Source organism: Mobula birostris, chromosome 12 (assembly GCF_030028105.1).
Source record: "Mobula birostris isolate sMobBir1 chromosome 12, sMobBir1.hap1, whole genome shotgun sequence".
Taxonomy (NCBI): Eukaryota; Metazoa; Chordata; class Chondrichthyes; order Myliobatiformes; family Myliobatidae; genus Mobula; species Mobula birostris.
In genome coordinates, this window is record NC_092381.1 from 116,327,506 (window position 1) to 116,335,005 (window position 7,500).

The following is a 7,500-nucleotide window of genomic DNA, read 5'->3' on the forward strand; positions in this document are numbered from 1 at the left end:
GCCGGCCGGGTTAGCGGGTTGCCAGACCCAACTTGACGACATTCAGTGCGGCGCGGGTAAACGGCGGGAGTAACTATGACTCTCTTAAGGTAAGGAGGGGGGCCCATGGGCCAGCAAGGAGTTTCTGATGAACATCGGCCGGGACATTTTGACGGCGGGGCAAGAACTAGTTGTTATTGAGGGCGAAGGGTTTGTCCTCAGCTGGTTGATTGTCGAATTGTCGGGACTGCCGGGCCGGTTAACGATTTGCCCGGCCGGCTTGGTTAACTATTTGCCCGGGCCGGGTTGGTTAACTAATTGTCAGGGTTGGGCTTGGTTAACCATTTGCCTGAGCCGGGTTGGTTAATGAATTGCCATGGCCGGGTTGATTAACGCATTGTCAGGGTTGGGCTTGGTTAACGATTTGCCCGAGCAGGGCGGGTGAACGCATTGTCAGGAGCGTGCGCGGTTGGTTCACGAAACTGCCTGTTCCGGGTTTCTAGAGCGTTGTCAGGCCCGGCCGGCCGGGTTAGCGGGTTGCCAGACCCAACTTGACGACATTCAGTGCGGCGCGGGTAAACGGCGGGAGTAACTATGACTCTCTTAAGGTAAGGAGGGGGGCCCATGGGCCAGCAAGGAGTTTCTGATGAACATCGGCCGGGACATTTCGACGGCGGGGCAAGACGTAGTTGTTTTTGAGGGCGAAGGGTTTGTCCTCAGCTGGTTGATTGTCGAATTGTCGGGACTGCCGGGCCGGTTAACGATTTGCCCGGCCGGCTTGGTTAACCATTTGCCCGAGCCGGGTTGGTTACCGAATTGTCAGGGTTGGGCTTGGTTAACCATTTGCCCGAGCCGGGTTGGTTAATGAATTGCCATGGCCGGGTTGGTTAACGCAGTTTCAGGGTTGGGCTTGATTAACGATTTGCCCGAGCAGGGTTGGCTAACGCACTGTCAGGAGCGTGCGCGGTTGGTTCACGAAACTGCCTGTTCCGGGTTTCTAGAGCGTTGTCAGGCCCGGCCGGCCGGGTTAGCGGGTTGCCAGACCCAACTTGACGACATTCAGTGCGGCGCGGGTAAACGGCGGGAGTAACTATGACTCTCTTAAGGTAAGGAGGGGGGCCCATGGGCCAGCAAGGAGTTTCTGATGAACATCGGCCGGGACATTTTGACGGCGGGGCAAGACGTAGTTGTTTTTGAGGGCGAAGGGTTTGTCCTCAGCTGGTTGATTGCCGAATTGTCGGGACTGCCGGGCCGGTTAACGATTTGCCCGGCCGGCTTGGTTAACCATTAGCCCGAGCCGGGTTGGTTACCGAATTGTCAGGGTTGGGCTTGGTTAACCATTTGCCCGAGCCGGGTTGGTTAATGAATTGCCATGGCCGGGTTGATTAACGCATTGTCAGGGTTGGGCTTGGTTAACGATTTGCCCGAGCAGGGCGGGTGAACGCATTGTCAGGAGCGTGCGCGGTTGGTTCACGAAACTGCCTGTTCCGGGTTTCTAGAGCGTTGTCAGGCCCGGCCGGCCGGGTTAGCGGGTTGCCAGACCCAACTTGACGACATTCAGTGCGGCGCGGGTAAACGGCGGGAGTAACTATGACTCTCTTAAGGTAAGGAGCGGGGCCCATGGGCCAGCAAGGAGTTTCTGATGAACATCGGCCGGGACATTTCGACGGCGGGGCAAGACGTAGTTGTTTTTGAGGGCGAAGGGTTTGTCCTCAGCTGGTTGATTGCCGAATTGTCGGGACTGCCGGGCCGGTTACCGATTTGCCCGGCCGGCTTGGTTAACCATTTGCCCGAGCCGGGTTGGTTAATGAATTGCCATGGCCGGGTTGGTTAACGCAGTTTCAGGGTTGGGCTTGATTAACGATTTGCCCGAGCAGGGTTGGCTAACGCACTGTCAGGAGCGTGCGCGGTTGGTTCACGAAACTGCCTGTTCCGGGTTTCTAGAGCGTTGTCAGGCCCGGCCGGCCGGGTTAGCGGGTTGCCAGACCCAACTTGACGACATTCAGTGCGGCGCGGGTAAACGGCGGGAGTAACTATGACTCTCTTAAGGTAAGGAGGGGGGCCCATGGGCCAGCAAGGAGTTTCTGATGAACATCGGCCGGGACATTTTGACGGCGGGGCAAGACGTAGTTGTTTTTGAGGGCGAAGGGTTTGTCCTCAGCTGGTTGATTGCCGAATTGTCGGGACTGCCGGGCCGGTTAACGATTTGCCCGGCCGGCTTGGTTAACCATTTGCCCGAGCCGGGTTGGTTACCGAATTGTCAGGGTTGGGCTTGGTTAACCATTTGCCCGAGCCGGGTTGGTTAATGAATTGCCATGGCCGGGTTGGTTAACGCAGTTTCAGGGTTGGGCTTGATTAACGATTTGCCCGAGCAGGGTTGGCTAACGCACTGTCAGGAGCGTGCGCGGTTGGTTCACGAAACTGCCTGTTCCGGGTTTCTAGAGCGTTGTCAGGCCCGGCCGGCCGGGTTAGCGGGTTGCCAGACCCAACTTGACGAAATTCAGTGCGGCGCGGGTAAACGGCGGGAGTAACTATGACTCTCTTAAGGTAAGGAGGGGGGCCCATGGGCCAGCAAGGAGTTTCTGATGAACATCGGCCGGGACATTTTGACGGCGGGGCAAGAACTAGTTGTTATTGAGGGCGAAGGGTTTGTCCTCAGCTGGTTGATTGTCGAATAGTCGGGGCTGCCGGGCCGGTTACCGATTTGCCCGGCCGGCTTGGTTAACCATTTGCCCGGGCCGGGTTGGTTAACGAATTGTCAGGGTTGGGCTTGGTTAACCATTTGCCCGGGCCGGGTTGGTTAGCGAATTGCCATGGTTGGGTTGGTTAACGAATTGTCGGGTTTGGGCTTGGTTAACGACTTGACCGTGCAGGGTTGGTTAACGCCTTGTCAGGAGCGTGCGCGGTTGGTTCACGAAACTGCCTGTTCCGGGTTTCTAGAGCGTTGTCAGGCCCGGCCGGCCGGGTTAGCGGCTTGCCAGACCCAACTTAACGAAATTCATTGCAGCGCGGGTAATCGGCGGGAGTCGCTTGGTTAACGTTATGGCCGGGCCAGGCTGGTTAATCAATTGTCCAGGCCCGGTTGGTTACCCAATTGGCCAGGCCGGGGTGGATAACGAATTGGCCAGTCTCGGTTGGTTAACCAATTGCCCGGGCCGGGCCGGGTTGGTTAACGAATTGTCCGGGTCAGACTGGTTAATGAATTGGCATGTCCGAGTAGGTTAACGAATTGCCAGAGCCAGCTTGGTTAACGAATTGTCCGGCTGGGTTGGTGCACTCATTGCCAGGACAGGGTTGTTCAATGAATTGTCCGTTCCCAGTTGGTTCACGAATTGGCAAGGCCAGGGTGGTTAAGGAATTGTCCGGGCCAGGTTGGTTAACGAATTGCCCGTCCTGGCTGGTTAACGAATTGTCAGGGTCAGGTTGGTTAACGAATTGCCATGGCCGTGTAGGTTAACGAATTGCCAGAGCCAGCTTGGTTAACGAATTGTCCGGCCGGGTTGGTTAACGAATTGTCCGTTCCCAGTTGGTTCACGAATTGGCAAGGCCAGGGTGGTTAAGGAATTGTCCGGGCCAGGTTGGTTAACGAATTGCCCGTCCTGGCTGGTTAACGAATTGTCAGGGTCAGGTTGGTTAACGAATTGCCATGGCCGTGTAGGTTAACGAATTGCCAGAGCCAGCTTGGTTAACGAATTGTCCGGCCGGGTTGGTTAACGAATTGTCCGTTCCCAGTTGGTTCACGAATTGGCAAGGACAGGGTGGTTAACGAATTGTCCGGCCGGGTTGGTGCACTCATTGCCAGGACAGGGTTGGTTACCGAATTGTCCGTTCCCAGTTGGTTCACGAATTGGAAAACCAGGGTGGTTAAAGTATTGTCCGGGCCTGGTTGGTTAACGAATTGCCCGTCCTGGTTGGTTAACGAATTGTCCGGGTCAGGTTGGTTAACGAATTGCCAGGGTCTGGTTGGTTACCGAATTGTCCGGCCGGGTTGGTGCACTCATTGCCAGGACAGGGTTGGTTGACGAATTGCCCGTCCTGGTTGGTTAACGAATTGCCAGGGTCTGGTTGGTTACCGAATTGTCCGGCCGGGTTGGTGCACTCATTGCCAGGACAGGGTTGGTTGACGAATTGCCCGTCCTGGTTGGTTAACGAATTGCCAGGGTCTGGTTGGTTACCGAATTGTCCGGCCGGGTTGGTGCACTCATTGCCAGGACAGGGTTGGTTAACGAATTGTCAGGGTCAGGTTGGTTAACGAATTGCCATGGCCGGGTAGGCTAACGAATTGCCAGAGCCAGCTTGGTTAACGAATTGTCCGGCCGGGTTGGTTAACGAATTGTCCCGGCCAGGTTGGTTAACGAATTGCCAGAGCCAGCTTGGTTAACGAATTGTCCGGCCGGGTTGGTGCACTCATTGCCAGGACAAGGTTGGTTAACGAATTGCCCGGTTCCGAATGGTTAACGAATTGCCCGGTCCCGTTCGGTTCACGAATTGCCCGCCCGCTGATTGTTAACTTTTCGCACCGGCGGGGGATGGCTTGGGTAACGAGCCTCCAAGATCTGTCGGTTAACCATTTGCCCGGTGGCAATTCGTTAACCAAGTCCGCTCCGGAAGTCTGGATGGGGGTCGGATTTGCCGGCCGAGGCCGACCCGGAGTTCCAGAGGCTCGGCCGCCGGGGTCAGATTCGGCCGCCCCTTTGACACATGCAATTTCTGTACGGGGGCATTGGCGGGGTTCCTGCAGATATATAGGGAGGCCGTTTTCACGAGTTGTTGAAGTATTCGGTAGATGGCACCGGCCTCCCCAATTGGTTAACCCGGGCCACGCGGCAGCTTTTCCGCACGATTCCGAAGATTGCCGGTATGGATTTTCGGACAAATACCCAATTGCGGAAGTCTGTCAGCGGGACCTATTCGCAGGCCCATGCCGGCCGAGGGGCGGCATTTTCCGTATGACTACCGGTGCTCCGGCCGCCGAATGGAAACCTTGCCCGAATGAATTTCTGACAAAGTCCCGAGGCGGGAGCCAGTAAGGGGACGTATTCGGCGGGCCGTGCCGGCCGAGCGGCGGCATTTTCGGAGGGACAACCGCAGGTCCCGCCGTCGATCCGAGACCTTGGCTGAAGAGTCGAAAGTAATCTAAGTCCCGACTCGGAAGTCAGAATGAAGGCGACTTCGGGGCCCTCCTGCCGACCGAGGCGGCCGATCGACGGCGGCACTACCGGAGGGCCGCCCGCCGAGCCAGCCGCGTGCCCTCGGCGCCACGCCGGTTAACCAATTGCCGTCGGAAGCCTGTGAAGGTCGGATCTGCCCCGTCGGGCGGGCCCGAGGTCCCCCGCGACCGGCATGAGCTCCGGGCGTCGTGCCGCCGGTTTGACACATGTCATTGTTGCACGGTCTGTCGCGGCTCTGGTTAACGAGTTAGGCCCGGAAGTCACTATGGGGGTCGGATTTGCCCCGCCTGGCGGGGCCAGAGTGCGACCTTCCCGGCAGGACTTCCGGGAGGCATCCCGCCGACTTGACACATGCAATTTCTGTACGGGGGGATTGGCGGGGTTCCCGGAGATTTACGGGAACACGTTTTCCAGACACACTTAGCAGGGTGACTAGTGGTACGGTTGACACAGTGCAGAGTTCTAAGTGAGCCTTACTCAATTGTGACTCAGTAAGCGGGAGGCCGGGCGAGCTCCGACTTACAATGATAAAAGCTTTTTTTCGCTATTTCCGAAAAAAATGACAAAGTCCAAGAACGCAGCGGGGGCTGCGGACAGACAGAGTCTGAGCGCGGACCGCGGGCGGCGGCCGGCAGACCGACGGTGGCAAAAGCTTTTATATCGATCCGAAAAGCAAAGAGGCATTGTGTGTACCAAGACGGAGAAGGGACAAGCCTGCCGCTGGTGCCCTCGCGAGTGTCGTCTGCGTTAGACCTCTGTTCCCCGATCGATCCGGCTTGGTCGGTCCTACCTTTGGGAGAGGCCGAGTGGAAGCGACGGTCTCGACACGTGCGCCGAACTTCCGTGCTCGGCTCGTTACCATCTCCGGAGGTGGGCAGGTGGGTCTGCCGCGGGGCGGCCCGATTGCCGACCGAGGGCTTCATGCTTTGGGCGGAATTGACGTTGGGCATTCGCACGTTTGCACCACGATCGATTGACGGAGTCTCCCGCCGGCGGACGGGACTGCTGTGCGCATAGACGACGGGGGCCGGTCGAACGACCGTCGACCATCCCGAGAAGGCAGCTACACCCACGCGCATATACCTAGGCGGTGAAGGTGCGGACCTCACCGGCGCGATCGACGGGGTGGGATGGCGAGGCGTTCACCGGCGCGGCGTTAGGCCCTGGGCCGACGGAGGCGAGCGGCGACCGTCGACCGTCCTGAGAGCCAGCTCGGCGGAAGGGTGCGGGTGCGGACCTCACCCAGCGACGCGGCTCGATAGGGGATGGCGCGGCACTGCGACGACAGACATGGCCCGAGAGAGCAAGGGACGGGCGCGCCGGCCGCAGCAGCACTCTTTCGCGCCGTAGGGGCAAGGCGAAAGAGTCGGGAGAGTTCCATAGGCCAGAGTGGCAGGGAGATGCCCGGTTCAGCCTGACTCAACCGAAGCGTTGATCCTCGGTCACCAACGAGAGAAAGGAGAGGCTCTGCGCGCGCGGTGCTACCGACTGACGGCCGGCCGATGTGCGATTTCCAGAAGGTCGGGCGGCACCCGCGCGTTCCCTCCCCGCTCCAGCAGAGGCCGGAGACGTCCGGTCGCCAGAGCGGTCCGCGTGCAGCCTCCGGTTCCGCGAGAAGGCTAGTGTCCTCGGGACGAGGAGAGCCTTGTGAGCGGTCCGGCGGGCGGTGCAGCAAATTGTCGGTACGTTTCTCGGCATTGTCATATACGAATCCTGAGAGAGAAAGAGAAAAGGGGTGTCCGCGACGCGTACGTGGGCCAAGGGCGCGTGCGGCGCCGCGACACCCAGCGGATCCCTGCAATGGAGGGGACCGCCGATGGCTGAACCGAGCACCAACCTACCCCGGCGGCGGGGAGGCCACGTGCACGAGCGCGGCAGCTTACCTGGCGCACGACCGACCCCCCCCCCACCCCCTCGCGCATCTGGCGGCGGGCGGACGGGCGGGGCGCAGGCCAGCCGGGCGCAGCGGTCGGACAGATGAGAAAGTAGGCGGTGAAGGTAGAAAAAGCGCAGGCAGGCGCTGGTGGCGTTGGTCGGCGGCGGCCACGTCGGGACGAAAGTGGCGTGACACTGGCGTCAGCTCCTCTGCTCAGCTCCGCTACTCGAATGCGCGTTTAGCTGGCACGCTCTCGCACTCACTCGCTCCGGACGTTCTCCTAGGCGGCACCGCTGATGCTAGCGGGCGCTCGTAGCAGGGGCGGCGAAGGCGGCTTCCGAGGAAAGGTCACCGGCGGCGGCCTCAACTCCTCCCGCGGTCTTTACTGAGGTACAAGATACGCGTGGCAGGCGTGGGGACTCTGGCCTGTGTCCTGTTCCCGGTCGACGTCCCGACCGTCCTCTCTCGAGTTAG